Raw genomic sequence first — 6,230 nt, 5'->3', positions numbered from 1 at the left:
ACGGTGGGTGAGGCAAGGGTTACACAGCTTCAGCCCCTTATCCTCACACAGTGCAGCTGTAAAGATAAGTAACCGAAACTATACAATCCCCGCCCCACAGGGTTTCAGCTTTGGGGAAGGGGGTTTGGCCCTGCAATTTTCTAGCTCAATTCTTCTTTCCCCCCTTTTTGTGAGGATCTCTAATCTTAGAGATCATCCATTTCTGCCTCATTGAGAGTTGTTTCCAATCAGTTCAAAAGGCGTGAAACATAGAAGGGGAAGGAGTATTTCTGGCCCTGAACAGAGCATAAAGTAGGAGCAGAGTCCAATCCTTTAAGCCAGTCTCCATAGCCAATTTAGTTAAGGTCTCCTTAATTGTTCTATTCATTCTTTCTACCTGACCTGAGCTTTGGGGTTGGTAGGCACAATGCAATTTCCATGTAATCCCCAGTACCCTGGCCAGACCCTGACTTACCTGGGCCACAAACGCCGGTCCGTTATCAGACCCAATTACCTGAGGCAGTCCAAACCGAGGGAAAATTTCTTCCACTATTTTCTTAGCAACGATTAGGGCAGTTTCCTTATGAGTGGGAAAGGCCTCTACCCATCCCGAGAAGGTGTCAATGAAGACCAGGAGTTATCTGTAGTCACACCTAGCCGGTTTGATTTCAGTGAAATCCACTTCCCAAAATTGTCCTGGTTTGTCGCCCCTCAGTCTCTTTCCGTCCCATATTTGGGTTAGGTAAGCATTTACTGCCTGGCAAGCTTTACAATTTTTGGCGACCTGTTCTGCCAGGCGTTTGTTATCAGAAGGGGATAAAGAAAAAGGCTGGTCTCGCAGTAAGCTCTGCAGCTTTTGCGCCCCGAGGTGAGTGAACTGGTGGACCTGCTGCAAGTAGGAGATTGCCTGTTGTTCCGGCATTTCTCCCTCGGGCCCTGAAGAGAGACCATCTCCTCCTTCTGCTATGAGGACATTAGCCTCAGGGTCCCGCAGAGCCTCTGCTCTAGCTTCTTCATCCGCCCTCTGATTTCCCACGACCACCGGATCAGTCCCTTTGTGATGGCTTGGGCAGTGTATTATTGCCAGCCTAAAGGGTATCAGGACAGTGGCTAGGAAGTGGAGGATTTCAGCCTTGTGTTTTACTTCCTTTCCTGCTGAGGTTAACAGTCCTCTCTGCTGATAGATTGCCCCATGCACATGGGCCATGGAAAAGGCATAGCAGCTATCAGTATATATATTTGCCCTTTTTCCTTTCGCCAGTTCCAGCACTTTTGCTAATGCGATCAGCTCGGCCTTTTGGGCTGAGGTTCCCTCCGGCAGGCTGGCCGTCCAGATGGTGTCTGTGGTGCTGACTACTGCCGCCCCGGCCCACCGCTTACCATCCAGTAGAAAGCTGCTCCCGTCTGTGAACCACGTTACCTCTGGGTTGGATAGTGGCTGGTCCGTCAGATCTCAGCGGATACCGGATTCCTCGGCCAGGATATCCTGGCAGGTGTGGAGGACGGGATCTGCAGTCTCATCCGGAAGCAGGGTGGCAGGGTTCAAAACAGTTGGGGAACCGAAAGTAACTCGATCCTTATCCAATAGAATACTCTGGTAGTGGGTGATGTGGGCGTTTGAAAGCCAGCTATCGGGCAGTTGTCTTATGACACTCTCCAACGAATGTGGAGCTATGATAGTCAGCCTTTGTCCCAAAGTCAATTTATCCACATCCTTAGTCAGTAGGGCAGCTGCCGCAATAGCTTTTAGGCACCGGGGCCACCCACTCGCAACCAAATCCAGGTGCTTGGACAGATAAGCTACTGGCTATTTCCAGGGCCCCAGGGTCTGGGTGAGGACCCCCCTGGCCACTCCTTTTCATTCTTCTATGAAAAGGGTGAAAGGTTTTTCAACATTTGGCAAGGTTAGGGCGGGTGCCGAGAGCAGTGCCTGTTTGATGCCATCAAAGGCCTGCTGTTGTTCCAGTCCCCACACAAAGTCCTTGTCCCCTTTTAGCAGTGGGTAGAGTGGGGAGGCCAAGGAAGCAAACCCCAGTATCCATAGCCTACAAAACCCGGCCGTCCCCAGAAATTCTCGAAGCTGTTTTCGAGTAGTGGGGACAGGGATCTGAGTCACAGTCCTTTTGCGCGCCTCTGTTAGCCAGTGCTTTCCATTTTTAAGGGTGTATCCCAAGAAAGTGACTTCCCACCTGCAAAATTGGGCCTTCTTTGCAGAAGCCCGGTACCCTAGTTGGGCCAATTCCTGCAGCAGGGACCTTGTGCTGTACTCACATTGTTTTTGAGTTGCAGTAGCCAGAAGCAAGTAATCTACGTACTGCAATAATGTCACCTCTGGATGGTCGCTTCAGAAATGGCTTAGGTCCCGGTGGAGTGCTTCATCGAATATGCTGGGTGAATTTTTGAAGTCCTGCAGTAGCCGTGTCCAAGTCAATTGTCCCGATATCCCCTCCTCGGGATCCAGCCACTCGAAGGCAAACAATGGTTGACTGTCCTCATGTAGTCGCAAACAAAAGAAAGCATCTTTTAAATCCAACACAGAGTACCAGGTGCGCTCAGGGCTGAGGGTGCTCAGCAAGTTGTAGCGGTTAGGCACAGTAGGGTGAATGTCTTGAACCCTGCCGTTTACTTCCCTAAGTCCTGTACTGGGCAATAATCTTGTGTCCCAGGCTTTTTGACTGGCAGCAATGGCATATTCCAAGCCGAATGACAGGGCTTTAGGACTCCTAGGGAAAGTAGTCTTTTTTATGTGAGGCTGAATTCCCTCTCTGGCTTCTCTGCTCATAGGGTACTGTCTAACCCATATAGGATGGCGCTGGTTTTTAAGGTAACCACTACTGGGGGCTGGCAGGTAGCTAGCCCCAGTCCTGCCATTTCCGCCCAGGAATCAGGATAATTGGCAAGCCAAGATTGGATTTCTGATTCCTGCATCTCCTCTAATTTTTCCTGGAATCGATATTCATCTTCCACTGACATAGACAGTGTGGTGGCCACTGGGGTGTCTACCATGGTGTTTAGGAACTCCACCCGTGGTCCAGTAGGCTCAAAAGTTATTTGAGCCTTTAATTTGGTAAGCAGATCTCTTCCCATCAAAGGGGCCAGGCGGTCAGGAATTACCAGAAAAGAGTGTTGGACTTTACCCTTTCCCAAGTCCATAGTCCGTTTTGTAGTCCATGCTCGGTACCGGCTGCCGTTGGCTCCCCTTACTAAAGATTTTTTGCTGGATAAGGGACCCAATGGGGCCTGCAGGGTGGAGTAAACTGCCCCAGTGTCTATTTCAAAATTGATGGGAGTCCCCTCCACGTTAAAATTTACCCTGAGCTCGGGGAGGGGATCCGAGCCCCGTCACCCCTAACCTTCCTCTTCCAGAGCAAGGAGCGTTGGTTTGGGCCGAATGGCCTTCCTTTTGGGGCACTCGTTTGCCCAGTGTCCCTTGTCTTTGCAGTAGGCACATTGATCTGGGTCCAGGGGTGGACGACGCCGTGGGCCCAGGTTGTTTTCCTTTCTATCTCCCTTGCCATGAGCTGCTGTTTTACCTACTACTGCGGCCAGGATTTTAGTTAACTCTTGGTTTCGTTTTTCATCCCTAATGGTTTCCCTTTTCTCCCTTTCCTTTTCTTTTCTTTGTTCCTTTTCTTCCTCCATCTCCCTCTTATGAAACACCTTATCTGCCTCCTTAACCAGGTCTTGCATGGTCAAGTGCTATAGCCCCTCTAAACGCTGTAGTTAACGGCGTATGTCTGGGGCTGACTGACCGATGAAGGCCATAGTCACTGACACCTGCTGTTCCTCAGACTGAGGATCAAAGGGTGTATATCTCCAGTAGGCTTCCATTAGTCTTTCTAAAAAGACTGAGGGAGATTCAGAGGGTCCCTGTACTACTTCCCTTACCTTAGTCAAATTAGTGGGCCTTCGAGCCGCTGCACGGAGACACGCCACTAGAGACTGGCAATAGGTGGACAGATGCTCCCTACCTTCATGTGTATTAGGGTCCCAGTTAGGTTGGCACAAGGGAAACAAGTCATCAATTATATTCTGGAGCTGAGTCGGTCACCCGTCCTGTCCTGGAACATCCTTTCAGGCTTCCAGGAGTATCCGATCCCTCTCCTCGGTGGTAAAGAGGGTGTTCAGCTGACAGTTGTCCCAAGTCGGTTGGTGGGAAAACATCAGCGACTCGACAAGACCTGTGAGGCGTGAAGAGTTTTCAGAGAAAGGGGGATTATTATTTTTCCAGTTATAGATATCAGAAGATGAGAACGGCCAATACTGTAATGCCTGCATATCCCCCCCCCCCCGCCTGCCATCCACCATGGGCCCATACGGCCGGAGAGGAAGGGTTACAGCCACATCTTGAGGGCTCCACGCCCTCCGACTCTGAGTCCCCCTGGCAGGTCCTCCCTCTGGGGGTGATGGGGGCGGGGAGGAGGAGGAAGCAGATGCAGAGAGGGAAGCAGGAGTCGGCGGCGAGACCGAGGAGGGTAGGGGGCCCAAGGGTGCAGGGGGTAAGGGTTGGGGAACAGGAGGGTACAGTTGGGGGTGTGGATAAGGAGGGAGAGAATCAAAAACAATCAAATCCGCCTGGGATTCAGGTAAGACAGACAGTGGTGGTGACGCTGTCGGTGAGGCGGGCATTTTCACAGGAAGCATGTCAACCAACACCGAAGCCTGAGAAGTAGGAAAGGTAGGAAAGGCCTTACCCAGTCAGGTGGAGTTTCACAAAGATCCTCCGAAACCTCTATGTAGGGTTGTTGGTCCAGGTGGCCGTAACGGCCAGGCTGAAAGATGGCCTCTTTCACTCGGCGGATGAGTGGCAAATGGAATGAGCCCTCTGGAGGCCAATCTACTCCGAGGGCTGGCCATTCAGAGGCACAGAAAGACTGCCATTTAGCCTTCTTAATCAATAAGGAAAGGTTATGAGCACGGTCACGAACTTCAGACCAGTGTCCCAAAGTGAGCAACAAAGGCATAGACACAGTAGACACAGTCTGACCCATGGTTTTGGATAACACAAGGTACACGAACAGAGAAACGATGACGGAGATCAACACACAATGACCAATTAGAGTGTCTGAAAAGACCCTAAAATAATACATCGGCCGCACCGGCCGTACCGATTGCGCTGGCAATACAGATGCAGACTCAACGTCTACCCAACAGAAGCCCCTGGGCGTCCCCAGTCTTCCTTTTTCCTCCTGAGGTGTCCCCCAGGGCCGTAGCCTGTGGCCCCCGGGCATGTCTGCCAGCCACAGTCAGGGAGGGCTCACGCACCTGCCCCGACAGCTACTACTACACCAGTGCAATAACCAGAAAACCAGGAAACTTGAACAGACCTAGAGCACTCACAAACTACCGGAATAACAACACAACATAGAATAACAAGAATAGGCACCTTTACTTACCCCGAGAGATATTCGTTGGAGGCGTCCACAGGCAGCAGACCAAATCTCGGTGGGACCTCCAAATGTTAGGGTCGAGAAGCATCCACCGCCCAAGGAACAACTCCAAGAGACACTCTCATGCAATCAGCAAGGGGTTTATTCAAACCAGCATGCTGGGGCTCTCTGAACAGGAGCCCAGATTATAAAACCTTTTAGCCTTTGTATAAGACTGTACAATGCCTATTTTAGAACAGAGAACAGAGCAGCCCCAAGAAGTCAAGGGTCAGGGTTTTTATAGGGTTTTCAGAGACTAGCAAATCATCTCACACCACAGGAAGCTCATTAGCAAATCAACTCACACTGCGGGAAACTCAAAGCACGCGCGGGGAGTTCAAAGGACATCTCCTAGAATTGATTGAGGCATTAACGGCGGGTGAGGCAAGGATTACACAGCTTCGGCCCCTTATCCTCACACAGGTGCAGCTGTAAAGATAAGTAACTGAAACTATACAACCCCCGCCCCACAGGGTTTCAGCTTTGGGGAAGGAGGTTTGGGCCTGCAATTTTCTAGCTCAATTCTTCACCTGTCAAAAAAAAAAGATAAGCAAAACCATTTCTTTTCTCATATCAAAGCTGTTGCACTCTATGGCAGATGTGTTTTACCTACCTCTTCTGATTCTCCCAGGAATCTTCTATTGGCAGGAAATCTCCATAGTGTTTTTCTCTACCATAGTAAGCAAAATCCTTCTTTACCTCATGAAGCCACTTTTAAAAATTTATCTGTTGTAATCTAGCCCAGATTACTGGTCATATTTTACTACAAGTATTCAAGTGTGTGGATGCTTTAGCTAATACAGTCATGAATGACACACAAAC

General features: G+C 50.1%; 1 pseudogene; it reads right to left on the bottom strand.

Annotated features, from left to right (window-relative positions):
• Positions 1-232: 232 nt before the first annotated feature.
• Positions 233-4,970, bottom strand: LOC100340327 (uncharacterized; annotated as a pseudogene).
• Positions 4,971-6,230: the final 1,260 nt, after the last annotated feature.

This window comes from Oryctolagus cuniculus, chromosome 5 (genome assembly GCF_051225735.1).
Source record: "Oryctolagus cuniculus isolate XC-2025 breed Fujian yellow rabbit chromosome 5, ASM5122573v1, whole genome shotgun sequence".
NCBI lineage: Eukaryota > Metazoa > Chordata > Mammalia > Lagomorpha > Leporidae > Oryctolagus > Oryctolagus cuniculus.
The sequence above is the reverse complement of the archived record's forward strand: the minus strand, read 5'-3'. Positions and strand labels throughout refer to the sequence as shown.